This window comes from Carettochelys insculpta, chromosome 24 (assembly GCF_033958435.1).
Source record: "Carettochelys insculpta isolate YL-2023 chromosome 24, ASM3395843v1, whole genome shotgun sequence".
Lineage (NCBI taxonomy): Eukaryota > Metazoa > Chordata > Testudines > Carettochelyidae > Carettochelys > Carettochelys insculpta.
The window spans coordinates 13,429,340-13,456,350 of record NC_134160.1 but is presented as its reverse complement, the minus strand read 5'-3'; the positions used below and the strand labels follow the sequence as shown (position 1 = coordinate 13,456,350).

Sequence of the window (27,011 nt, the reverse complement as noted above, 5' to 3'; positions counted from 1 at the left end):
TATACCTAGAAAGTTTATGTCACCCAAGATTTTAGACATAGAAAGAGAGAGGGAGAGATCACGTTAAAAAGGTGACACAATGTGACATCACTCCAGTAAAATGAAATTAATTCATTGTGGTTTGTGTTATTATTAAATAAGCCAAAATAAATTAACAATGATTGATCAGGCACTTATTGCAAAGTATAACTTAATCTAAAATTTCCCATCCCTCCATCAAGACACACCAAAACCAGTATGTAGGTATTTTACAGCTGGTCACACATACATAAAAAGGATGCAAAAATGAAAATAAAATCAGTTGGCTGGTGTGCAACGTTCTTGGGTGTATAAAAGATGAGTGAGACCTGAGATTTTTATTGTCTGTTCTTCAGTACTTAGCCACACAGCCGTCGCTACATTCCATATGCCTACGGTTAGGTATTTTCTTGCGCACAATGTTTTTGGTTCACCAGTAGCTGACATAAAACAATCTTCTTGGTGGACGACGGAATGCACGGTCTTTGGTATCCCAGGCGGTGACTGATGCGGTATGGCGTTAGTTGTGTTAGTTGTCATGAGGCGTCTTGGGCAGATTTCAAACCTGGCGGAGCCCATCCCTCTCCAGGTGGCCAGAGCCCCGTTAGCCTGCCTCCTTATGGAGGCAGTTGCCAGTCTGCACCACTGGAAGGTGGGGTTGACTTGTGTGGACATGGTCATCAGCAGGCTACAACTTATCGCTTTTCACCCTCCCATGGTGAGAAGAGCTAGCTGATCCTGACACTGCTGGCTGCAGTGCCAAGAATGCACCATACCTTGCAGACCAAATTCTGGATATTGACATAAAAGGTGCTGACATCTGGTTTCCCAGATGAACATTGGCAGCAGTTTCTTTCTGCAGCTCTCTAATCAAGCCCAGAAGAATGATAGAGCCAACTATGCCCTTTATTGCTTGCCATAATGCAACATGGTCTACTGAATCAAAAGCAGCCATAAGGGCAATATACATTACAGTCTTGTCTACACTACCACCTTCCTTCGAAGGAAGGCTGGTAATTAGGGTGTTGGGAGTTTACTAATGAAGTGTTGCTGTGCATAGGTAGCACTTTATTAAGTGAATTCCCCGCCCCCCGCGGCAACTTCGAAGTTTCAAAACTTTGAGGAGTAAGGGGAGTTCGAAGTTATCCCGGCACTTCGAAGTGCCGGCGGGTGAGCTGCGGCTAGATGCGTTCCAGTACTTTGGAGTTGCCGGGGGAGGGGTGGAGGTTTGCTTAGTGAAGTGCTGCCTACACCCTAATTACCATCCTCCCTTTGAAGGGAGGTGGTAGTGTAGACACAGCCTACATGCAGGGACTTCCGGAACTCACAACCCATCTCCATGCACTCCATGCATATAACACATGTTTATCGTGGCCTAATAACAATGGAAGCTACCATTTGTCCTCTGGAGAAACAATCTTGTGAACTATATATTTTTTTCTCTTTACAGAGGAAGGCATTTGTGTGATGACTGTCACCAGCAATGACATCCTGAGCTCCTTGGAATGAAGGCTGTGAAGCACTACAGTTTGTGCTAGATTCACAAAGAGTGCTTAGGCAGAGTATTGCAATGCCTAATTTGTAGGCATGCTGCTACGTAGTAAAATATAAATTAAGTTGAATTTTGAAATGGAAAAGACATTTCAGTCCCAAGAACAATTTTTTTTTTAATTGGAAAATGGAACTTGTCAACACTTACCAAACCATCGTTAACATTTTTCCAAATCAGATAATTAGTCAAAATTGATTTCATCCCATAATCACTTTGAAACAGACATTTTTTGGGGAAACAAAATCCTCCAATGCTCCCTCATCCTCCCACCCCACGCCCCAAAATAACAGCCCAGACAGCTGTAATTGGGAGGTGATCCGATATTATGGTAAGACGTGCCACAAAACTATTGAGAATAGATGAAGAAATACAGGAAAATACTTTCTTCTGGGAAGTTCATAATGTCCAGGAGTAAACGCTCAGTTAGACATGTAACAGCAACGAAGGGTCCTGTGGCACCTTATAGACTAACAGAAAAGTTTTGAGCATGACCTTTCGTGAGCACAGACACTTCATCAGATGCTGGTCTTGGAAATCTGCAGGGCCAGGTATAAATAAGCTAGAGAACTCATGGAGATTGGGAGATATTAGGGGTGATTGGAAAAAGGCAAATATAGTGCCCATCTTTTAAAAAGGAAAGAGGGACAATCCAGGGAAACTGGTCAACCAGGGAAACTGGGCAACCTTACCTCAGTCCCTGGAAAAAATCATGGAGGGGATCCTCAAAGAAGCTATGATGGAGCACTTGGAACAGGGGAAAGTGATCATGATTAGGAAACATGGATTCACTAAGGGCAAGTTGTGCCTGACCAATCTGATTTGCTTCTATAATGAGGTAACTGGCTCTGTGGATATGGGGAAGGCAATGGATGTTATATACGTTGACTTTAGCAAAGCTTTTAATACAGTCTTCCACAAAATTGTTGCCCATAAGTTAAGGAAGTATGGATTGGATACATGAACTGTAAGATGAATAGAAAGCTGGCTTGATGGACAGGCCCAACAGGTAGTGATCAATGGCTCAATGTCTGGACTGTGGTCGGTTTCAAGTGGAGTGCCCCAAGGGTCAGTTCTAGGGCTGGTATTGCTCAAGATCGTTCTTAATGACCTGCATGAGGGGATGGTTTGCATCCTCAGCAAAATTAGGTAGATACATTGGAGGGTACAGATAGGGTCCAGCGTGAGCTAGACAAATTCGAGAATTGGGACAAAAGAAAGTTGATTCAGTTCAACAAGAACTCCAGAGTCTTGCACTTGGAATGGAAGAATATCAAGCATTGTTACACACTCGGGAACAACTAACTAAGTATCAATGCAGCAGAAAAACACCAAGGGTTTATAGTGGATGAGAGGATGGATATGAGTCAATGGTGTGCCCTTGTAGCTAAGAAGGCTAATGGCATATTGGGGTGCATTAGGAGAAGCATTTCTAGCAAATCTAGAGAAGTTTTTATTCCTCTCTGCTTGTCACTGGGGAGGCCATGTCAGGAGTATTGTGTCAGTTCTATGCCACCCTCCCTACCCATGTATAGAAAGGACGTGGATGCAGTGGAGTGGGTTCAGTGGAGGGCAACAAAAATCACATAGGAGCACATGACCTGTGAGGCGAGGCTGACAGATTTGGGCTTATTTAGTTTGCAGAAGAGAAGACTGAAGGGCAATTTGATGGCAGCCTTCAACTTCCTGAAAGGGGGCTCTAAAGAGGCTGGAGAGCGATTGTTCTCAGTGGTGACAGATGGCACAACAAGGAGCAATGGTCGGAACTTACAGCGGGAGAGCTGTAGGTTGGATTGTAGGAAAAACTATTTCCACAGGAGGGTGGTGAAGCACTGAATGTGTTACTGAAAGAGGTAGTGGAATCTCCACGCCTGGAGGTTTTTTAAGTCCCAGCTTGACATAATTATGGCTGGGATGATTTATTTGGGGTTGATCCTGCTTCAGGCTGTGGGCTGGACTAGACGACCTTTCCAACCCTAGAAGTCTATGGTTCTATGAAAGTGATTTCATTAGCCTTGTCTGGGTTCCTCAGCAATGTGACACACACAATGGCATTTCTCGCTTTGCTTATCAGGGAGGTTTCAGTGAATGAGGAATTTGGAGATGGTGTGCACTCCAGAGTTTACTGTGCTGGCAGACACACCATTGGGGCTGCCTGCTACACCAGGGCCGTGTCTACACATGCCCCAAACTTCGAAATGGCCAAGCAAATGGCCATTTCGAAGTTTACTAATAAAGTGCTGAAATGCATATTCAGCGCTTCATTGGCATGAGGGCGGCCGCGGCGCTTTGAAATTGATGCACATCGCCGCCGCGCATCTCATCCAGACAGGGCTCTTTTTCCAAAGGACTCCAGCTACTTCGAAGTCCCTTATTCCTATGAGCTCATTATAGTCTAATGATATAAATACATCAGGGCTCATTTGCAGCTGTGATCCTGCTGCAGTCAAGATGATAATACATCAGCCTGGGTGAAACTTCCACTTCCATTGCCCAGGTCCTGCTCCCGCCCTTCCCAGGCCCTGACCCCTTCTCTCTCCTCTCATCTCTCCATTTCCCTTGTGCCTGCTCACCTCATGCTTGTCCCCTTCGAGCCAAATTCCCTGAATGAACCCAAGCAAATTACTCTTGAAACATGGTTTTTAAACATTTGTTTGATGATACAAAAGTAGGGGCGGGGGGTAGGTTCGTTGGAGCGTAGAGAGAGAATCCAGAAGGACCTTGAAAAAATGGGAGGACTGGGCCAAAAGAAATCTGATGCGGTTCAATAAAGAGTCCTGCACCTGGGGTGGAAGAATCCCAAGCATTGTTACAGGCTGGGGATCGACTGGTTCAGCAGCAGTACGAAAGAAAGGGACCTAGGGTTTATGGTGGATGGATATGAGTAAACAGTGTGCCCTTGTAGCCAAGAAGGCTAACGGCATACCAGGGAGCATTAGGAAGAGCATTTTGAGCAGATCTAGACAACTTATTTTTTTCCTCTTTATTTGGCACCGGTGAAGCCACATCTGGAATATTGTGTCCAGTTTTGGGACTCCCCCCCCCCCCCCCCGGTATAAAAAGGATGTGGATTTGCTGGAGCAGGTTCAGCGCAGGGCAACAAAAATGATTAAGTGTCTGGAGCACAAGACCTATGAGGATAGGCTGAGGGATTTGGGCTTGCTTAGTTTACAGAAGAGAAGACTTAGGGGTGATTTAATAGCAGCCTTCAACTTCCTGAAGGGGAGCTCTAAACAGCAGGGTGAGAAACTGTTCTCAGTGGTGTCAGATGGCAGAACAAGGAGTAATGGTCTGAAGTTGAAGAGGGAGAGGTGTAGGTTAGATATTAGGAAAAACTACTTCAGCAGGAGGGTGGTGAAGCGTTGGAATGCGTTGCCTAGACAGGTGGTGGATTCTCCATCCCTTGGGGTTTTTAAGTCCCAGCTGGACAAGGTCCTGGCTGGCATGACTTAGTGGGGGTTGATCCTACTTGAAGCAGGGGGCAGGACTAGATGACCTCCTTAGGTCCCTTCCAGCCCTGTGATTCTGTGATACCTCCACTTTTCTTCAATTTCTTTCTCAGCAAAATGGAGTATGACTTGTCTCACGTGCCCACCATGCAGAAGGTACTAATTAAATATGGGAATAAGAAAAGTCAGACACACCTTGTTCTATATACTCTGATAGCTGACATGCAGGCTTCTTGGAAACACCCCAAGCCTCTCTCATTGATCCTGGGGAACACATAATGGCAAGCGCCAGTTGCACCTAATTGAGAAATCTCCGGCCTTTCATCACACAACAAAACAAGGGGTCAGGCATCATGGGTGGCTGGCATTTATTTACCCTTTGACAGGAAGAAAATTACTGGCACCAAACTGCAAAACTTGCCACCTCATTCTCGCTTCTTCACACTAGTAAGCTCGAGCCCTTCCGATGTTTAGTGTTTCAATCACAGTGAGCGACTCTGACAATGTACCATAATCGCCAAGGGATGTGGATCCTGTCAGTAAAATCCAGGCTGGCTACTGCTTCACAACAGCACCTTTTCCGTCATGGAGCCAAGAAAGCAAAATTTCCCACTGAGACAGCGTGGTGGTGCCAGCTGCACATACCAGATAGGCAGACTCAATAGCCTCAGTGTGAAGGAGCCAAATCCCCAGTCCTGTTCTCACCGGGCAAATGTCATCTCCCATCCACTGAGAAGAGCTGAGCTCTGTCCTAGCGGTACCTCCTCGCTCCCTTGCCTCTCCCACCAAGTCCCTCCTCTTTCTTCTCCCCCTTTCTTCCCTCACACCCTTCTCTCCCCAGGCTCCCTTCTCCCCCGCTCAAGCTCATAGCCCTCCCCAGCCAAGTGCTCCCCCCCGGGCTGCCCATCACAGAATTTGAACAAGTAAAAATAACTAATTGCCCCAGCCCAGGCCACTGGTTACCTGCGAGAAGGCTCCAACAGGCCCTGGCCCAGGCAGAGGGGAATCCATTCCTCCTGGCTATTTATTGCTCTACCTAGTTCCATTTAGCTGACCCTGAAGCCACAAATGATCCAGTCCTCCCTAGAGCATACACAGAGCACCAGGCTGGCCCGCCTACTTTGTCTTTGTCTATCTTTGTCTAGTCCAGGGGAGCATGAAGTAGGGGGCAGGCCGCCTTGGGGGAGCCTGAAATTTCGTGAGTGGGGGCACAGCGCAATCAGCTGCTTGGTGTCAGGCTCATCCATCGCATTAAATATGTTGTAGTATGTTACCGTATTTATGTATGTGTATTAACAGTTATACACAAATGAATGATATTTTTACATTCCATGTATTTATTTACTTACATATACAGAAAGGATTTTTTTCTCATATGAATATTACCAAAACTTCTGTCACTTTGGATTACATTAGACAGGTTGTGGGCGGGGAGGGACTGCTAATTGCAAGGACAAAGAAGTGGAGCCTGACATAAAATGTTTGCTCATTGCTTGTCTAGTCCTTTGACAAGTGATTATGGGGGAGGGCAGGTGGGGCCTCTTCTAGCAAATTACTCCAGCGACACACAATGGGAGGAGAAGTCCTCTCAAAAAGTCCCAAAATGAAATTCTCCTGTTACCCAGGAGCAGGGCTGACTGCATGAATGAGACAAGAAGATTTTGGCATTGTAAAAATGACATTGCAAAACTGCAATTTTCAGCACTTTCCATCTGCTGACTTTAAAGCACCACACCTAAACCAATGAATTTACACAATCTCATATGAGGCAGGCAGGTATTACTATCATCTCTTTTTCAGATGAAGAAACTGATGCACAAAATAATTACGTTCCTTACAACTGAGATCAAGGCACAAGCCAACCATCACACAAATTCTGCTGAATCAGGGTTTAAGAAGGACTTAAGACATTGCCTGTTGTATTAATCAAGTTGGATTGTAAGGGCCTGAAGTGGCAAAGGTGTTAGTACTAAATAGTTTTAATAAGATTCAGGACTGAGTTTAAAGCGATCCTCTCAGCCTGCTTAATGCTGTGACAAATACTCCCAGTAAATACGCTTTTAACCTTTTGTTAAGGAGTACAGGGAAGAAGGAAAAACAGGTGTTGAAGCATCTGCAATGAAAGTATTAACTAAGGCATTTATTTAAACAACTCTTCTATTTCATTTCCCCTTTATCTGAGAGAATTTTTTTGCAGGAAATGGTCCCTGATGCCAGGGACAAGTCTGCAAACTTACAGCAGTGTAACTACGTAGCTCAGGTGGTGTGAAAAATCCACTGATGCAACTACACAGCTGCAGCTGTCTAGGTTGAGATGTGCTGGAGCTGCAATTGTTGCCATTGTCAAAGTCAAACAGAAACAACACCACAATGACTCTTGCAAGGCCTATGGGTGCTCAATAATTGCTTTAACTCTCCCCGCTCCATCCCCCCGCAGCCGTATATCCTACTGCAAAAGTCAAATATTACACTTGGGCTACACCTACACTAGCACACTACATCGAAGAAGCCTATGTCAAAGAAAGAACATCGAAATAGGCTGCTTGAATCCGTATCGTCTACACATCCTCCAGGGCTGGTGCCCTCGATGTTCAACGTCAAAGTAGCGATGGGGAGCCGCCCCGGAAAGTAGCGTTGAAAGGAGCCACCCCGGAAGGAAATGTGGAGCGTCCACACACACAAGGACTCTCCGTCGAAATAAGGGGCCAGCAAAGACTGCAGATGGGGGTCACAGGCTGGACTAGCCCTTCTGGGGCAAGAGCAAACTGCACCTTAAAGGGCCCCTCTCAGAAACACTTGGCCTGCACAGCACGAGGTCCACAGATCCAAAAACCGATTGCAGGCAGCATGGACACCCAGCAGCAGCAGCAGCAGCTGCCAGAAGCCCTGGGCTAAGGGCTGCTGCACGCGGCAAACATACAGCCCTGCAGGGCCTGGACAGAGCACCTCTCAACCCCTCAGCTGATGACCGCCATGGAGGACCCACTATTTCGATGTAGTGAGACATGGATTGTCTACACACACCCTACATCAATGTAGGGCACTATTCACATCTTTGGCTAGGAATAGTGATTTTGACGTCTTGCCGCCTAATGTCGATGTTAACGTCGAAATAGCACATGGCGCGTGTAGACACAACGCATGCTATTTCAACGTTGTGCCAGCTACTTCAAAGTAGCTGGCTAGTGTAGACACACCCTCACAGTCCCACTAGTGCTGTTGGCAGTGCTTTCCTTCAGACCTGGGTGCCTGGCCAGCAGCCTGTGCTCTCTGGCCTAGAGTTGTCTGAATGACTGCCAGAAAAAGTCCTGGTGGCTCTGGTCAGTGCTGCCAACTGTGCCATTAAAAGGCCAGTCAATGGCAATGTTCCCTCTAATCGTCTTGTCAATGTATAGATTTTTTTCCCATCCACGTGTGGAATAAATTTTATGTGATCCAAGCCATGTGTGAATGTGAACCACTAGTAGAAACTACAGGAAAAAATAGCTGTGGGCACTCTGCTAACCACATGGGCAGAATTTGAATCGATGCTGAGTGGTGGCACAATTGCACTGGGAACAGTGGTTAGTGGTGCTGAATGTCTAAGCCGGGCTGATACCTACATATACTGTCACCATACTGCATCCTGGAGGTGTCTGGAAGATCTGGCTCCTAGGCACTAGGGCTCAGGGACTCCATGCTCTGCCTCTGCCAAAAGCACCAGCTCTGCATTCCCATTGGCCAGCACCCACGATCAATGGCAGCTGCAAGGGTGGTGCATGCAGGCAAAAGCAGCATGCAGACCTTCCTGCTCCCTCTCCCCGCCACAAGGAGCTGGGCCTGCCAGCTCAGTCCTGGGCTCAGTAAAGTCTCAGGACCAGACGGGAGCCTGCCTTAGCCCTGCTGCCTCCCTGACCTCCTCAAATGTGGAGCTTTCGCCTGCACCCTCATCCCAGGCCCAGCTCCAGAGCTTGCACTCCCGGTCAGAACCGTCAGCCCTTCCCACTCCCCCAACTCTTTGCTCCAGACAAATAAGTGGTGGCTGAGGAGAGTAGTGAGTTTGGGTGGGGGGGCAGGAGCTCCCAGGGAATGGGAGGTGCAGGTGGTATTGCTTTGCCCCCAGCTCTGAAGGCAGCACTATCACTAGCAGCAGTGCAAAAGCTAGCACTGGAAGCTGAGGAGCCGAAAGCAACCCCCAATCCATGTCCCAACCTGCAGGTGGAGCATCTGGGGCTTCCCATTGTATTTCGCACTTTCCATTTTTTTTATTAATTTTCATCCAGCCCCTGCATTTCTGTGTTTCTCTTTGTTTGAGAAAGACCCAGCAAGCAAGTGTTGGCAAGCCTGGGAGAGAATCTGCTTTCATAAGATACAGCCCATCTTTGTAAACCCAAGAAAATGAAGTCGTTCATTTAAACACACAGAGAAGGGGCTAGCAATCTGATCTGAGCCGTCAGACATTGCATGGTTCACCTACTGCTTACACCTTCCACAGCACTGCTGTAGCATTTTGAATCTACGGGATTTAAGGATCTGTACAAAGGAGGGAGAGCAGCACTGTTAACCCCCCTTTAAAAGAGGGAAACCGAAGTACAGTGTGGTTTTGTTTTTCAAAACTAGATCTCCAAATACGGACGCTTACATCCACCATTAAACACTTAAATTAGTGGCTTGACCATGATCAATCTTGAGAATGCTAAGCGCCCACCAACTTCAGTTGCAATAAGGCACCTCTGAAAATCAGGCCACTTAATTTTTACTTTTATTTTTACTTTTGCCCAGCTCTTACTCCTGCACATCGGAGAATGCTGGTCTTGGGATTTGTCAAGCTTTTGAAGTGTGGTAGCATCAGAGTGAAATGGAGTTTCCAGCTGCTTTCCCGAGTCCCATTATCAGTTCACTAGCCCAAAGCTGTGGATGTCTTGCTAGTGACTTGCCAATTATCATTTCAAAACACCCTTTCTGTCCCAGCTGTGCCACTTTCCCAAGGAGACTTCTTCAGCTGAAGCCTGTGCTCACTCCTACATTGCTCCAAACTCCATCACTATTAGCCATAAGCAGAAAATTAGTCTTGCCTAGTGGCTCCTTAGTTTAATAGCTCCCTTACAGCTGTCCAGTTCATGGTGAAAGTACCTCTGCTGTTTCTCAAGGAGGGGGGAAGGAGGTGGGTGGAAAAAGTCGCCAACAACAAAAGTGGTCGGTGACTGCGGCTTCTTCCTCTTGATGCTTTGTTTTTGCTGATACAGGCCCCTGAATCCACCCCATGTTTTAACTTAGCAAGTCCACTGACACAGTGGGAGTTACTATGAGCATTGTCGACAAAGAGGGAGGGGAGTCATTGTATCAGCCTAGCATGAAAACACTGGTTTCTGCTTTTTAATTAAGATTTCAAGTTTGTGTGTCCTCTGAGGGGCTGCAGTAGGCGTTGCTTGACACAATATATTACAGAGCTGAAATTAAACTGGCTATTTTAACATTTATTTATTTATAGTTTTTATCTTGGCTACTTATTGTATTTTGGGAGCATAGTCTTCAAAAGCGCAAGACAACAACTGGCTCCTCTGTGCACATAAAGAAAAGGCCTTGAAAGAAGTTCTTTCGGACAACAGCTAACTTTAGGTAATAGTCTAGAATCTTATTGTACACCCTGAAAGACCCGCGGGAAACCAGGGCATTAAAACCAGTTTTCCCATATCATAGCTTTCACTTCTACTTCCCTATTTAGTTCTTTTAGGTAGGGATGTCTCTTCAGTTTGGTATGTGCAGCATTCAACACAATGGGCCATGCTTATCATAGGGGCCACTAGGGTAGCATAATACAGCCCCTGGTGGTGGCCCTTCAGGACTGTCACCATCATTGCATACTGACTTTGTCACCTTTGTGTCATGAGGAAAATGTCATCCCCTGATGCTGGAGGTCAAAATAACAAGGGAAGGAAGGGAGAAATATGTCATTAAAAAGAGGAAACAGTTGCTCGTATATGTTCTGTTTTCTCTTATATATGCTGCACGAGACCCAGGTGAAGGTGAGCAATGGCAGCTCTTGACAATTTAGTCACTTACAACGGTTGTAGTTTATTCCATCTAAATCAATACAACATGAAATACCAAACAAGAGTGACCAGTTCAATATCCCACTGAGCTCTATCATTAGAATAACTAGGAGTTGATATCTGGGAAGAGCCTCAGCTAATTTTCATCAGAACCAGTCAGTACCTGGGAAAGAACAACCAAAGCATCAGTGCAGGTCAATACTGGGTGGAGTCTTTGTGCTCTATCTGCAATATGAGTGAGTATGTTGGGAACACAGTGGGCTCAGTGCCTGTGACAGCTCGCACTTTCCATTACCGAGGAGTGAGCAAACACCTCCAGCTCCCTGAGGGTCTGATTCTGCCAGCCACTACATAGCACCTCCTGGGGGAAGCCATGATGCAGGGTTCCAATGCAAGAGGTGGCACACATGCCTGGGACTGGTCAAACACTAGGTATAACATCCAGTATTTTGAAATAAGCACCTTTAGCTCACCTTGTTGCTTGTGTGCCAACATCTGAGGCTCACACCTTGGAAGAAAGTTGGCAAAGCAATGCATAGGAAGTTTAGGTTTGGTACACTAGCGAGTACCAGAGGTCGGGAGAAAAAGTTTCAACAAAGCTGTGCACAGAGCCCAATGCTGCCACAGATCAGGGGACATGCACAGACAGAGCTGTATGTGGAGCCCAAGCCTGCAATAGACAGGACTGCCTTTAATGTGCGTTAACAATTTCTTTATGTCAAATACATCACTAAGGTGGTTTAGGTTAAGAGTAAAACAAATTTATAATGCAAAGAAGATTCTGCGTTCAAGTGTAAAGGACAGCGTTAGAGTTTGTTGCAGGAAGGAAAAGTGAAAAATACTTTCCAGAGTCTGAGACCTAAGACAATAAGCTGCTGCATTTGTTTGAGGCAGTTTTACTGTTCAGCAAAATGACTGACTACCTCTATAGTCATAATCTTCCATAAAGTCCAATGTACTTTGTTCATTTGTCCTCTTGAGGGCTTACCTGTCTCTTGTAATCCAGTGACTCTTTGAAATTGAGCATTCTGAAGATTAACCCCAAAAAAATGTTATTTCAAGTGGTGAGGAAGGAAACATTGAGTGTCCTGCTAAAGGAAGTTCCAAGCTATCCCCCCGCCGCCTCCCACTGGTGTTTGCTAATATACAAATTAATTGGTTTCCTGCTGTATCCACCCCATGCCATGATGCAGAGTGGTTATCGCCTTACTTGCTTGTCTTGATACTTTTTTTTTACCTTTTATAAAAATTGTATTATTTCTTAGTATATACCATGGGCATATGTTCAAAGTAGCAGAACCACATTTCATTGTCTAGAGTGGGACGATGTCCAAAGTCCTACGTGGCAGACATATTTTGAGACCCTAATTCCCAATATCTTTGAAATTTTGAATGGGTTCCCCATACCTACACCCCACAATGATGTTCATGATCAGTATATTAGCTTTCTATTCATATATTGCATGATACTGTTTACATACAGGTTATGGCATTGGGGTACACTGACAGGGCATCTGAAACTTGCTACCAGATGTCCTGTGGCACCTTACAGGCTAACAGATATTTTGGAGCATAAGCTGTCATGAGCACAGACCCACTTCATCTGATGCATGACTGGGGGGTTTCAGAGGAGGGATAAAAAGAAGGCGTCTCAGTCGAGGGGAGGGACAGAGATGACAAGGTCTGTACAGTCATGGAGGACGTGGCCCATTATCGGCAGTTAAACTGAGGTTGTGAACATCAACAGAGAAATCAAGTCATTTAGTTAGTTGGAAAGACCCCCCCCAGTCATGCATCTGATGAAATAGCTCTTTGCCCATGAAAACTTACGCTCCAAAATAGTTTTTAAGGTGCCACAGGACTTCTTGGTTTTGAAGACACAGTTTAACTCGGTTACCTCTCTGATACTTGCTAGCTGATGACAACGATCCTGTACGACAGAAATTCCTAGACAAGCTATGATACTCTGCTAAGAACCAGTGCTCTAAATTTGGGTCTGAAAACTAGGCTACACTAGTCGCATGATTTTCCCCTCGCTGAACCCACCTGGAGGGTTATCCGGGACTGAACAAAGAAAGAGACAGTTACCCTGGCAACCACATTCCTGGAAGACAGCCATAGACGTGAGAAATTAGGATGTCCCAGAAGTGGGGCAGGAACAAATGCTTGATTGTCACGAACCTTCATTACCTTCTTCTTTCATTCTTAAGATATAACAGAAATGGTCATATCCATGTCAGGATAACATTGTGATGGCAACATATACATCACCTCTTCACACCTTATTGTCAGTTAATGTTTGCTTTGTTCATAGAACTTTCTGTAAACCATGATCGGAGAACACTATTGTAACCTTCTTAGATTGTCAGCTTATTGTGCTAATTATGCTAATTATTGTGCTAATTTCCCTTGCTGTTAGCTTCTACCCAGGGATTCTGGGGTCCCTCCCCCAGCACTGTTGCTTCACTCTCTGGCCATCGGTATTCTATATAATCAGTTGTAATCTGTTGTTTGGCAGTGTTCACTGAGCCTAACAAGTGAGTGACACTCCATCAGTGCTGTGTGTACTACAAACCCTCCTGCTTGCTTCATACATGGTGTCCAGATTTTGTTCCAACAATCCCCTTGGTCTCGCACTGGGATGCTGTTAGTATCACAGAGTGCAAGATGTCATGAGAAATGCAGCAATGAACTCCAGGATTTGGAATACCAGGGGAGTGCTAGAGAGCCTGAGAACTCCTTTGGCAGAGCTGGGTGTGTGGATCCCAGGATTGGAACAGCAGGAAGCGCTACATTTTCCCGAGTCTCTCTTGAAGACTTCTGCTGAACTGTGCTGTGATGTGCACAGGAAAAGAAGGGGAAACCACTCAGCTCTTTTTCACTGTGACCCATTTCTTCACAATGATGAGTATTTTCCAGAGCAGCAAAGTCAGGCACGGTCATTCGTGCCATTGCAAAGTGTAATTATGTTCCCAACTGAAACACAGGCCCCAACGAAGTCTTTGCCACACTCTGATTACATAAATTTACTCAGAAAGTGTAGGGTGCGGAAAAGGGACTACCATGACATGAATTTCTAATGCCTCATGAAGCTAAGTGCCAATACAGTCCCTAAATAAAGACTGTCATAGAATTGAACTAGATGAGAAATTCATTACCAGAGCCATTAGCATTGGTATGAGAGTAAATGATTCTTAAAGCAAACACGCATATCATTGGCTCTTGGTCACAGGCCAGCAACGGTCAGCTCCTGACTTAAGATGGATATATTTAACTGCAGTCTAGTGCTCTTATTTTAAACTTGCTATTAATATTTTATAACCCTCTCTAGGGCAAGGAATTGGCTTCATTCTCCAGGCTGGCCCTTAAAACCCAACTTTCCATTTTTATTGCTCCTCAAGATGCTTCGTAGGGATGATTGTAAAATCTTGAGTTGCTTTTGCTACACGTCTTATACCTGGTGTGTATCTGTCGGTTTCCGTCCTTTTATAATACTGTAGATACTAAGGGGACATGTTACTCATGAGTGTCACTGAAACTACTGTAGGACCTACAGACCCCCCATTGCATGGGGAGTTGTATGCACAGGTAAAAACATAGAGTCCCTGCCCCAAGCAGCTCATAGTCTAACTGGATAAGGCAATAGTAACAGAGATATAGCTGTGCTAGTCTATATTCGATACAAACAAAAAAAGCGGTCCAGTAGCACTTTAAAGACTAACAAAATAATTTATTAGGTGACCCACTTCTTCAGACCATAGCCATACCAGAACAGACTCAACAGGTAAAGCACAGGGAACCAGAAATAGTTACCAAGGTTGACAAATCAGAAAAAATTGCAATCAAGGTGAGCCATTGTGTTAATGACCTGAAAATCTGCGTTTTACTGAAAAGGAACTTTCAGCATCGCCTACAGAGTGACAGTGCGGAACGCTCTTTTATATTCAAATTCGACAAATTGACGCTTAGGTTGAAGCGGGATGGCAATTACGTGACCCATGATAAGGAATTGTTTACAGAGTTTGTTTTATCTGACTCGTGACTTCCCCCCACCGCCTTTCTGCTGTTCTGATTTGCTCACCTCGATTACAATTTTTTCTGATTTGTCAACCTTGATAACTGTTTTTGGGACTCTGTGCCTTTAATGTTGAGTCTGTTCTGGTATGGCTATGGTCTGAGGAGTGGGTCTGTCCCACAAAAGCTCATCGCTTAATAAATTATTTTGTTAGCCTTTAAAGTGCTACTGAATTGCTTTTTTTTTGCATAAGGCAATGTTGCAATTCAAATGCCAGTTTGCTGCCATTAGCTCAGGCAGACACAGTGGCTGAAACCACAAAGTCCCACAGAGCTAGTGCTAAATAATATCATGATTTCCTGGTAATATCCAACATGAATCCCCTCCGTGCAGGAGGCCAGTATTTACTGCGGGGTTACAGATGCATACAGCTGTTTTCCCTGACAGAGCTGAACCTGCTTTAGCTGTAGATTCACTGATTCATTCCATAGCCCTTGTGATAAATTTGTCTGACACACTTAGGAGTACGAGCAGGCTGGAGAAACACCCCAAAATAACTCTGACAGCAGATCTTTCAGGGAAACACACTCTCTTGATTTAAAACTTACCATTGATGGAGAATCAACCCTTGCTAACTTGTTCCAATCATTAACTAGTTGTACCATTAAAAATCCAGACCTTATTTCCATTGCCTTATCTCAGCCTTCCTAAGAGTCATTCTGATGGGTTGTTTTCTACTAGGCTAATCCATGAACCACAAATAGATGCTGATTAACATTAGCTTTCCTCTTGTCTCTCCCTGTTGAGAAGTCAGTCTTGATTAGGGTGGGGAGCCCACTGTGAGGAGCCCGCCCCCATGAAGATTTATAATCCCCCGAAAACTCACAGCAGAGCAGAAAAGATATTCACCTCACTACCTTCAAACTCGAACCCAGGATCTATGCAGACCAGGGATAGTAAATTTTATGGGATCCCCCTAAGCCCTGGGGTGGGGCCAAAATGAAGGCTTCATCCGCTAGGTGGGGACTTATGGGGAGTGGGCCAGGGTGGCCGATGTGGCATCTGGGCAGGAGATAGGGTGCAACAGTGAGCTGGGGTGGGGGCTCTGGGCAGGAAGTTGAGTGCAGAACTAAGATGAGAATGAAGGTGCAGGATCATTGTGGGAGGCAGGGTGCAAAAGCAGAGTCGGGGTGCTGGGTCTGAGCAGAAGCGATTGCGCAGGAGCGGGGTAGAGTTGGGGTTGACAGGTCTAGGTGGGAGGGTGCAGAAGAAAGCTTGAGATGTGAGGCCTTACAGGAGAACACTGGGGAGGGGGGTGTGGGCTCAGGGGGGAAAGGGGATGAGGGGTGCCTATCTGTGGCGCTCGGCACAGGGGGAATGCACATGACTCTGCACGCTGCAGGCGACCACCCCGCACTGCTACCGTTTAATATGATTCAGCCTTTGGGAGTGAAGGGGTGCAGTTCCATGAAGTGTGTAGGAGTCACTGTCTCTACCCTACCAGGCAAAGCCAGCAGCGTGGTACAGCCCCAGCTTACCTGAGTCAGATCTGTGAGGCTCAGGGATCCCACAGCCCTGTAGCAGGCAGATGGTGCTGGTCTCCGTCATTGCACATCTCCCCTCACTGCACAGAGTGAGTGCCAGCACAGACTCGCACCCCTGTTGTGGGAGGGAGGATCAAAGCAAGCCATGGGCCAGATCCAACCCATGGGGCCTTAGGTTTTCCACCCCTGGACTAGATGATCACTTCTGGCCTTGGCATCTATGAATTGTATTAGAGCTACGGGTCAATTACCGCTTGCCTTCTGGGGCAGCTGCAACTCTTTGGCCTCCACTTGGCATATAAGGATAGTATGAGGAGGCCCCTGGCAGAGGTCTGAATAGGTATAGCTGTGGGGGAGGGGAACTGAGGATTTGGCCAAGTCAGAAGTTTATGACTCCTGTAATATTTTTGATTGAAAATGCAGATGCTAGGTGGTGCAGCCTTGGTTTGGAGCTTGATCTGATCAAAAACTGGAATTTCTGTCACAAATTTTTGACTTTTGTTTTGGCTCGAAAAGGGATGAAGGGCAAACTATTCCACTGCATATTAAAAGACAGGAAATATGGCAAGAGACCACCATGGCTTAACCAGGAACTCTGAAAATTGAGAGTCTTTCTTTTTTCGGAGCTCCTGGTTAGAGCCTTACAAAAAAGTGAAAACCAGGTCAAATTACAATGGGTTACTATAAACAAATAATACAAGTAAGCAGGAGAAAAATTAGACAAGTGAAGGCACAAAACAAGGTCAAGCTAGACAGAGACATAAAGGGAAACAAGTAAACATTTTACAAATATATTAGAAGCAAGAGGAAGACCAAGGGCAGAGTTTGCCTGGATGAAGAGAGAAAACAGTACAGACAACATAGAAATGGGATAGGCGCTTAATGACTTGTTTTGGTTTTCACCAAGCAGCTTGATGATGATTGGATGCCTAACACGGGGAATGCCAGTGCAAACTACATAGGTTCAGATGTAAAAATAGGAAAAGGACAAGTTAAAATTACTTAGACAAGTTAGATGTTTTTTAAAGTTCTCAGTGTCTGAAGAAGAGCATCCTAGAATACTCATGGAGCTGGCTGAGAAGATAGCTGAGCCATTAGCTATTATCTTTGAAAAGTCATGAAGATGAGAGAGATTGCAGAAGACTAGAAAATGTGCCCATTTCACAAAGGGAGATAAGGGAATTACTGATCAATCAGCTTCCTTTCTGCGCCAAAAAACATAACACAGTAAATAATGAAGGACTCCATTTGCTAACATCTAGAAGATTATAATTAATACTCCGCATGGATTGATAAAGTAATCGCATCAAGCCAACTTATTAGCTTTCTTTGACAAGCTCGTATTTGAGGGGGCTGTGTAGGCATGGTAGATGTAGACGCTAATAAAAGTGTTTGATTCACTCTTGCATGACCTTCTCATTAATAAACTAGGGAAATGAAGCCTAGCTGGAGCCACTATAAGGTGGGTGTAGTAATAGGTTGAGAACCATTCCCAGAGAGCAGTTATCAATGGTTTACAGACATATCAGAAGGGTATAATGAGCGCTGTCCAGTTCTGAGACCAGTTCTGTTCAATATCTTCATCAGTGGTTTACATAACAGCATAGAGTATGCTTATAACATTTGGAGATGATACTAAGGGTTGCAACTTCTTTAGAAGATACGATTATGCTTCACAATTTTCTCAAAAACTGGAGGAATAGTCTGAGGTAAATAAGGTGAAACTCAACAAGGACAAATGAAAAGTACTCCAGTTGGAAAGGAACAATCCGTTTCACACATACAAAATGGAAATAACAGTCTCGGAAGGTGCATTGCAGAAAGGCACCTGGTAGTCATAGTGGACCATAAGGTAAATATGAGACAACACAGAAATAAATTGTCTAAGGAGTTTGTGGTATCTCTATTCTTGGAGATTTTTAAGATCGGGTTAGATAAACATCTGTGTTAACAACATGGGTCAAGGTGCTAGGGCTTACCACGAGTGCAGGGGACTGGACTTGATGATCTCTTCTTCCATTTCTATGAGGCTATGATTCTATGGAAAGTCAGAATGATTTTTTTGCAAAGAGAAATTGCAAAAGTGTTCATTGTAATTCCTTTTTGGCTCATTGTACTGCATCTCCTGGAGCTTTAGCACTGCCTTTTGGGAGCACTAGTTTGAGTGCCTCCAACTTCCCTGGGGGACCTGGAGACTCTCAGCTGCTGGGCAGACCACAGTGATTCATGGAAGATGTAGTCCAGCACATAGAGTAGCATGGGTGCGCGAAACATCTGAATTACAATTCCTATGAGGCACTGGGACAGCTCAGACGATGCAAGTTGATATCAATCCAGTCCAAACTGAAAGATTTTGTTCCTTTTTTCCAAATGGAAATATCAGAAAATTTTAGGGACAGCTAAACCTATAGCTTCTCACTCAGCACTTGTAACTGAGGGTCCAGACAGTATCATCTCTATGTTAGCAGTTAACATTTTCTAAGTTAGGTACCGAAACCTTATAATTACAGCAACTACCTCCAGTTGTTTATATGCAGTTGTATGGCTGTAGGTGCCTAAATTTAGAGGTCCAGATTAGGTTCTTGGGGCAGAGCCACCAATGATTTAAAGCAACATAGCTCCATTGACTGTGAAGGAATAATGCCAATGTATATCATCAGCTCAGAATCTGGCCTGCATTCCTTCTTTATATTCGATACAGAAGTGGACACTGGCACTTACAAATCTCCTTCTGTCTCTCCATGATTAGGGCCATTTGTTTTGGTCAAGAGCTATTTCTGTGGTGGATGGAATCTAGAGCCATGAGAGGTGAGCGTCATTCTCAAGCATCATAGTTGTGACTGCTGTGTGTTTAAATGAGCAGACACATCTGTATCTCTCTGCAGTTGTGTTTGGAAAAGACAAGGCTTTATTAATAACTGTCGAATTACCTTTGCTGAAGAATCATTTTTGAATCCTATGTACCAGAGCTCCCCTTCCAGTGAGTGCTGAACTTTAGCTATTCCATTAAATGAAATAAAATGTCCTTTTTCCCTTCTGGTCTCACCAGGGACAAATGAGCTGGCATGAATGAAATCACACTTCTCTACCATGGTGGATGCAGCTATGTCATTGCTAGAGTTTTGTTTACTGGGTATTGAACTTAATATTTTTAAAGAGTCAGCAAGGACCAATTTTCATCTGGTGAAGCCACCAAGATGCAGCATGTGATGAAAGAGAAACACACTGTGCTCTGTCTTTGAGAGGAACTTTACCTTTGTTCTTGCCCAACGTGCTGAGCAAACATATTACTAGCATCCTTATCTAGTTATTTCTGCCATCCCATACTTGTCTTACGTGTCACACATCCTCTTTCTTGCCAAAGTTCCCATTTGCTAAGCTAATATTCTTATCTAGTTCTGAAATGCAGCTACCTCTGAAGGAGAGGAAAGTTTCACCAAACTGTAGGGTAATGGCGCCTGTAATAAGAAGAGAGCTTGAGACATAGGCCCTTGTATCAGAGCATCAGTTCTAGGGTAAAGCAGTGCTTAAAACTTGCTAATATAAAGCAACGTTTTTGAGAGATGGCTGAAAGACGGATGGCTGCCTGTGTATTGCTATTGATCATGCAGAGGGTTGTGAGGATGGAATGAAATAAAAAAGGCAGATCAAAGCAGAACCACAGCCACATACAGGACATTCGTTATTTCAGTTCCCATAACTTTTAAAAGTACCACTAGGCCTCTTTTTTCTTTGACTTGAACCCTTCGCTTCCGGGGCCCCATGCCTGAAGCAGCACGGAGGTAATGAGGGTCTAGCATGGCTTGCATAGCAGACCTCTGGAGCCATATTGCACATTCTGTACTTCAAATCTGGAAATTGGCCTCTACTCCTAGCAGCCCTTGCCACCACTGTCTAGCAGCCCTCACTTCCACTCCAATGCCATCCCACCAATCCATCCAGATATGAGAAGAACTACAGCTCTAGCAGAAGGCGCTTACTTCTTCTCCAGCAAAACCAGGTAATGCAATCTGTCACACATGTCATCACTGGCTTAAGGCTGAGAATGTGGTTTTTTCAGACAGCTTGTAAACTCAGTAGGGAATCCAACTGGCTCTAATGGATTTATCCTGAATCTGGTGCAAGTGTGTGTGTGTGTTGTGACAGGTTAAATCGTACCCTGAGATCAGAACTGACCAAGAAACTCTCCCACACCCACATCCCTGCAGCTGAAAACAAGAGCAAAAAAGTAGTAGCAATAGCACTGCAGGGAACAAATCCATTGTCCTGCTATAAAATAAATGCTGGTGTCACCTGAAATGGCTAGCTTTGAACAAGCATCCAAAATTTCAGGGGTGAGGTCCTGGCCCCATTGAAGTTATCTGCTCCACTGGAGCCAAGATTTCATCCTGGACATTTGCCAAGAGTTTTCGCAATCTGTGACGTTTAAGAAATACGGTTCTCAGGAAAACAGTCTCTCAGGAAAACAGTTCTTGTTTTAGTTCTATCGTTGAACGCCTCTAAAAACAGCCTTTCTTTGCTGTATTTCAGCATTGTCACTTGAAGCCCAGAGGCACAGAGCTGCCCAGAAATAAGGGTTGATAAGAATACCCATGAACATTTGAAATGCTCCAACAGGCTAAGAGCTAGAAGTGGACTGTGTGTCCGGAAGGGGCCGTTTTTCTATTTTCCAAGCTGGTTTGGTGTGATATGTTGCACACCAGCAGGTGTTCTCAGCCTTTTTCTTTCTGAGTTCCTCCCTCCCACCAACATGCTAGAAAATCTTCAGTGCCCATCTGTGCTGCAACAGCTGGGTTTTCTGCACAGTCAATAGATTAAAAGCTGTATAAAATTGAAAGGTGTACCAATAAGCACACAGACACATACATATATAAACACAGAAAACAGCTAGATAAATACTTGTTGCTGGTGTGGTTATTCAGGGGCCAGAACCGTTTTCATTCTGAATGTTCTTATGATGGAAACCATGTGTTTGGTGTTACTACTTCAAGCTGGAGAGCCTAGGTCCAGCATCACTTGGCTGCGTGGCCTGCTCAGTTCAGTCTGGGTGAGGGGAGTGATGCCCCCCTCCCTGAGCTCCACTGTGCAGAGTTAAAGCAGAAACCCAAACAACACCATGCAGGCCAGAAGCCCAGGTCCCAGATTATTTTGGCAGCCCAACTGAAACCTCTTTGTATGGGACATGGACTCCCTGGGTGACAATTGCTGTTGTATGGGACAAGAACTGAAGAAAACTTCTTGTGAGTCCTTGGGCAAGTCCTTTTACCATTCTGTGCTCCAGTTTCCCTAGCTGCGAAACGCATTTTGCTTTTCACCCACCACCAAGAAGCACTCTGAGATCTAGGGCCAAGCCCTTTCAATGTCACTAATGATTTGGGATGTCTCCAGTTCAGATAGCTAGCTGGAGAGCTAGTTTTCAGAAAGTCCTGAGTACCCACCCTCTGCAAATCAACCCCCCCCCGCTTAAGGTCTTTCTAGTTGGGTACCCCAGGATGCAATGCATGACAAAGATGATGTGTTATCATTGCCTCACAGAGAGAGAGAGAGAGAGCTAGACATCTTTTACTGGAAACTGACGTGCATTGAGCAACATTTACCCTGCTGTCCCTGAAGTAGAATGGTAAAGTTCCAAGATTATCCTTGGAGCTGTCTCCCATTATAGTAGCCATTGAACCTCTTTGAAAATCCCATAAAATACCATAGGAAAACAGTTTTTTTGATATTTTTGAAAGGAAATATTTGGCACCTACATGTCAAAAGAAATGGAAAATACACTTTGTACTTTAGTTGGAAGCACCATTTTGAGATGAAATATTTAATTTCAAGACATTTCTCTTTCTGAGTTTTTTAAGCAGGCAAATGAAATCTCATTGAAATCAACCTCCGTTTTGACAAAGACACCATTTCCAATGGGAAAATTTTTCATGTGAAAAAATTCCAGCTCACCATAGTCTCCTGCTGTTCAGTGCTGTTACTTTCAAGGGCTGGACCACTGGGCCTCGCTTGCCTTTTGTGAGGAATTTGCTTGGGCTGCTCTTTCACATTTAAAGGCTCCCAGGCAAATTCAAGGTGAAATGATGACATTCATAAAAAAAGAGAGAAAAAGATTTTTAATGAATTCTCCGTCTCTGGCTGCTGGCACCTCAATTGCAACCTCTTCAAAGTTTCTCCTCTCATGAAAATGAATCATTAGCGTGCAGATAAGTGATGCTTGAGCCTTTGATTAATATTACTGGGGATTGAAATGAGATAACACAATAAAGGGAAGGGGACTTTGCACCATTATTATGGTGAATAAGTGCTGCTCCTAAGCCGAGAGCTGCATCAACTTGTCTAATGTAATAAATGTTTCCCGGGTGGAAATGTGTTGAATTAGACTTCAAGATGTCAGGCTTCAGTGTTCAAAAGATTCAGAGCTTTACAGGGAGCATTGTGACTGTGAGCCTAATATAGCAAAATGCTGGAAGGTAACACTTCCCCACAGAGCAGGGCATGGCAAGACTGACTATGTGTTTGTTAGTGGCTGATGTGCTTGATTCGTTCCAGCACAGTCATAAGGGCAGCAGGATGTACCTAAATGAAGCTAGACCTAGGAAGTGTGGGCTCATGGTTAATGGGCTACACTGTGCTGGGATGCTCAGTGTACTCTCCCCAGCTCTGTTACAGAGTCACAATGTAAGGCACGTACGCTATCTAGTCAATGAAGTTATCAGAGCTTATCAAAACATTTCAGACCAAGCTTTTTTGAGGAACAATGCAAATTCCGCACTACCAAAACACCTCATTAAGGGCTAATTGGCCAAAAAGATTCATTTCATAAAAAAGGCCGAAAAAAATATTTCCTTGAGACATTTTTCAAAACAAACAATGATTTTTCAATTCGAAATGATTATTCCATTGTATTTTTAAGATAACATTGGACAGTAAGCAAACTATTTTTGACTTTTTCCGTTTACCACAAAGTTCAAGAAATATATTGTAAATTGACCTGAAATTATTTCTTTATTTATTTTATTTTTTCACTTTCATGACTTACTTGCTTGACTTAAGCCTCTGTACTCTGAGTGGAGCATAGGCCATCTACAAGTCTCCTTCACTTCACTCTGTCTTGAGACAAAACTTCTTGCTGACTGAAGGAGTACCCCAGAAGTGGTCCTTCAGTCAGGGTAGATCTGCTCCGCATTGGCCAAGGTCTTCCTCTCTTGCGTTTTCCTTCCAGGTTACATGTGAGAACTTCATGGACTATGTTGGGTGATGGTTTTCTGAGAGTGCAGCGCAGCCACCCCCTACTTTCTTCTCTTGATTTGAAAATCAAGCGGTTCTTGTCCTGCTCTGATAAAAGCTCTTTTCAGTTTCGTCCAAACCAAAAAATTCAGTTGTTGACCTAATTCTACTAAGAACATGCGTGCAATCCTGCTGAAGTTAATGGAGCTATCAATGTGCTTAAAGATAAATATTTGTTCCATGAATTGGGACTTTAAATTCTGCGGGCTTGTCTACATGAAAAAGCTGTTGCAGAGTAAAATACTCTGGAATAGGTTCACGCATGGAGACTATTCTGCAATTAAAGTGACTTTACTCTGTACTAACTCATGCACTTCCAAAACAGAGTAATTATTCTGTAATTAAATCATTTTTATTTCAGAGCAGAGTAGCCACGTCTGGACCTATTCCAGTCCATTTCCCTATACAGACAAACCCTCTAGCTCAGCTCCTATCCTGGTAGAAAGAATAATATGCCTTCACCACGTATATATTCTTTAATGTATATAAGCTGGTGTGCTTGACTGCTGAATGCCCTAGTTAAAAAAAATTAGTTTGGCAGTAGATAAAGAGCACATCTGTATTCTAAAATGTGCTCCTTTTGTCACGTGAATGATACCTCAAAAGAGTAGCAGCAACTGGCAACATTTTCGAAAATAGGCTGTTAAATGTGCAGCGTGATATTAAGAACACTGTGCATTATATTTAGTAACCAGACCATGCTAAACTATTAGGAAGTCAGGTTTCCTTTTGAAATCAAAACACACTTCCGTGGCTTTGAAGTGTATGAAATATTATTGCACTCAGGTCCAGTTCTGTCCAAGTGTCAGAAGCTGGATCAATTTTTTGCCAAATTACTTCCAGGCATATGGCTGATGGAATAAAAATGTGTGGTTTCATCTGGGTGAAGATGAAGTTATTCAGAACCTTTGCAAATGGGGTGGATGCAGAAGGGAGTCCTATTCTCTTTGTGTTCCAAGAACTTGTGTATTTTGGTGCATTTTGGTCAGCCTCCTGTCAGTGCATCTGGGACTCATTTATGGGGCAAGAAAGATACAAGAGTCAGTCCTATGGTGTTTTTGTTCCTGAAAGTTGAATACTCCATGCAGAAAATAATGGAGTAATTGAGAACTAAAAGAACTAAAAGAACTAAAAACAGAATGAGAAAAAGCAGGCTGCTCTCTAACGCACAGAAGCACAACTCAAAACACCTGGTCCTATTCTTCCCTGCAGCACCCCTCAACCTCCAAGCAGAACTAGGAAAGCCCTTGCCCTCAAAGCAGTCATTTTTCCTCAAAACACCGTACACAAACGATGCTCAGTGAAACGGAATTTGGGTAAAAGAACTGGGGAATGCCATCCTTATCTGCAGGCCCACTGACAGCACTTCCAGGCCCAAGGACAGAAGAGATAATGGGCCCTCTATGCCTTGGTCCACCTAATATTTGGGCAGTGCTGTGCCTGCACTGCTGGCATATTCCCTCTTACTTCAAAGCATGTGCGGATGTGCATCACCAGTAAAAACCAAAAACCTGCATATATTTATTAAAATGTTACCATAGGGATAATTACCCCTGCCAGCACAGGGTAGGCATTTGGAACACACTGCTCAAAAATTAAATTCAAGTATAACAGCAATAAAAATTACAAACAGCAATGAAAAAATAAAATTACACAGATTATATGTGCATTGCACGCAATACCAAGTAGTAACAACAACAATAATACAAGTGTGTTTTGGGAGATGTGTGAAACAGAGAAAGACTCTGTGTGTGTGTGTGTGTGTGTGTGTGTATGCGAGAGAGAGAGAGAGAGAGAGAGAGGCATGTATGTGTGATGAAATAAGAGGTACCCCAGCTGTTTTTCCATTCCAGTTACTAGCAACTATTTATACATGGTTAGATATGGAGGAAATGTTCTGAATTGTGAACTCTTCGTAAATTGCTTTTTACAGAGTCTACAGAAAATCAAAGTTCTGAGATCACTACACTAATAATAGCTCATTTATAAAATTTATGGGGCAAATTTTGCACCTGAGTCCTGCCTGGATGATCAGCTGCAGGTGGAAGGGAGGTACCAGAAGGTCTCCTTGTCATTCCCTACCCTTCGAATCTTTTCTCTTTTTTAGCACCACAATTTCATTCTCTTTCCAAATATTTCTTTATGGCCCCCTTTCTGCACAGTGGCTTAGTATTATCACTGTGTGATGGCTTCAGAACACAAGCCTTGCCCACAGTCACACCCAACAACAGTTGCAGCTCCAGGAATAGAAACCAGATCCCTCAAGGACCACCAAGCACCTTCACCAACACCACCCTACTAGCAGGCAGTTCCTGCTCCACTTTCCCAACCTCCATGCTCTGCTGCCAACAGGACCTTGCTGGGCTGGTCCTCATCGAGTACAAAAGCTCTTGAGGACAGGGCACAGTCCTGGGTCAGAGGCAGGGATGGGCATGGGGTGTTCTAACCCCACCTGTGTGTCAGGGATTGTGCAGTGCCTCCTGGTGCTCCTGTGGCTACATCCCTGTCCTACAAAGCTTACCACCATTGCCTGGAACAGTGGGTCAGAGTAGCTAAATGCATAGGGGCCCATTTCATTATACTGCCCCTGCAAGGCCGAAACCTAGAAACACTCTTTCTTTCTTCTTCACCTTCACTTAGCAACTCCCCAGCCCAGCAAGCAGCTCCCCGTCCCACTCTCTGCTGTTGCTCACCAAGGTAAGGTGCAGCTCGGGACAAGGCAGCTCTCTTTGAAGACACCTAGCCTCTGTGTGTCTCTGCAGTTCCCACTGGCCAGTGAACCAGCACTTGGGGAGGGAGGACGGATGTAGCATGCCCCTTTACACAGCCATTGGACAGCATGAGCCCTCATGCTGTCATTGGAACCTTGCGCCACCTCCCAGCCCATTCTCCATCCTTTTCTCTTTCTCCCTTGTCCTCGTGCCATCCCGGCTGACTCTACCTGGCAATTAGCGATGGCTTGTCTGTCCCTCTTCCTCAGCCAATGGGAGCTGCAGAGGTGGGGTTTGCATGGAGGCAAGATGCCTGCAGAGCTGCGTGGCAACCACTCTTCTCTCTGGCTTCTCCAGCAGTAGCAGGGCTGGCGAGATGCTTGCAGGAAGTTGAGCTGCCTGAGGTGAA

At 44.6% G+C, this 27,011-nt stretch overlaps 1 long non-coding RNA gene across 1 annotated transcript in view; it reads left to right on the top strand.

Moving 5' to 3' along the window:
* Nucleotides 1-2,067: 2,067 nt before the first annotated feature.
* The window catches only part of LOC142001198 (uncharacterized), a 30,755-nt gene continuing 5,811 nt past the window's right edge, over nt 2,068-27,011 (top strand). The window contains exons 1-2 of the long non-coding RNA XR_012642410.1: nt 2,068-2,118; nt 19,357-19,415. This is a non-coding gene — a long non-coding RNA (uncharacterized LOC142001198). The remainder of the gene's footprint in view (nt 2,119-19,356; nt 19,416-27,011) is intronic.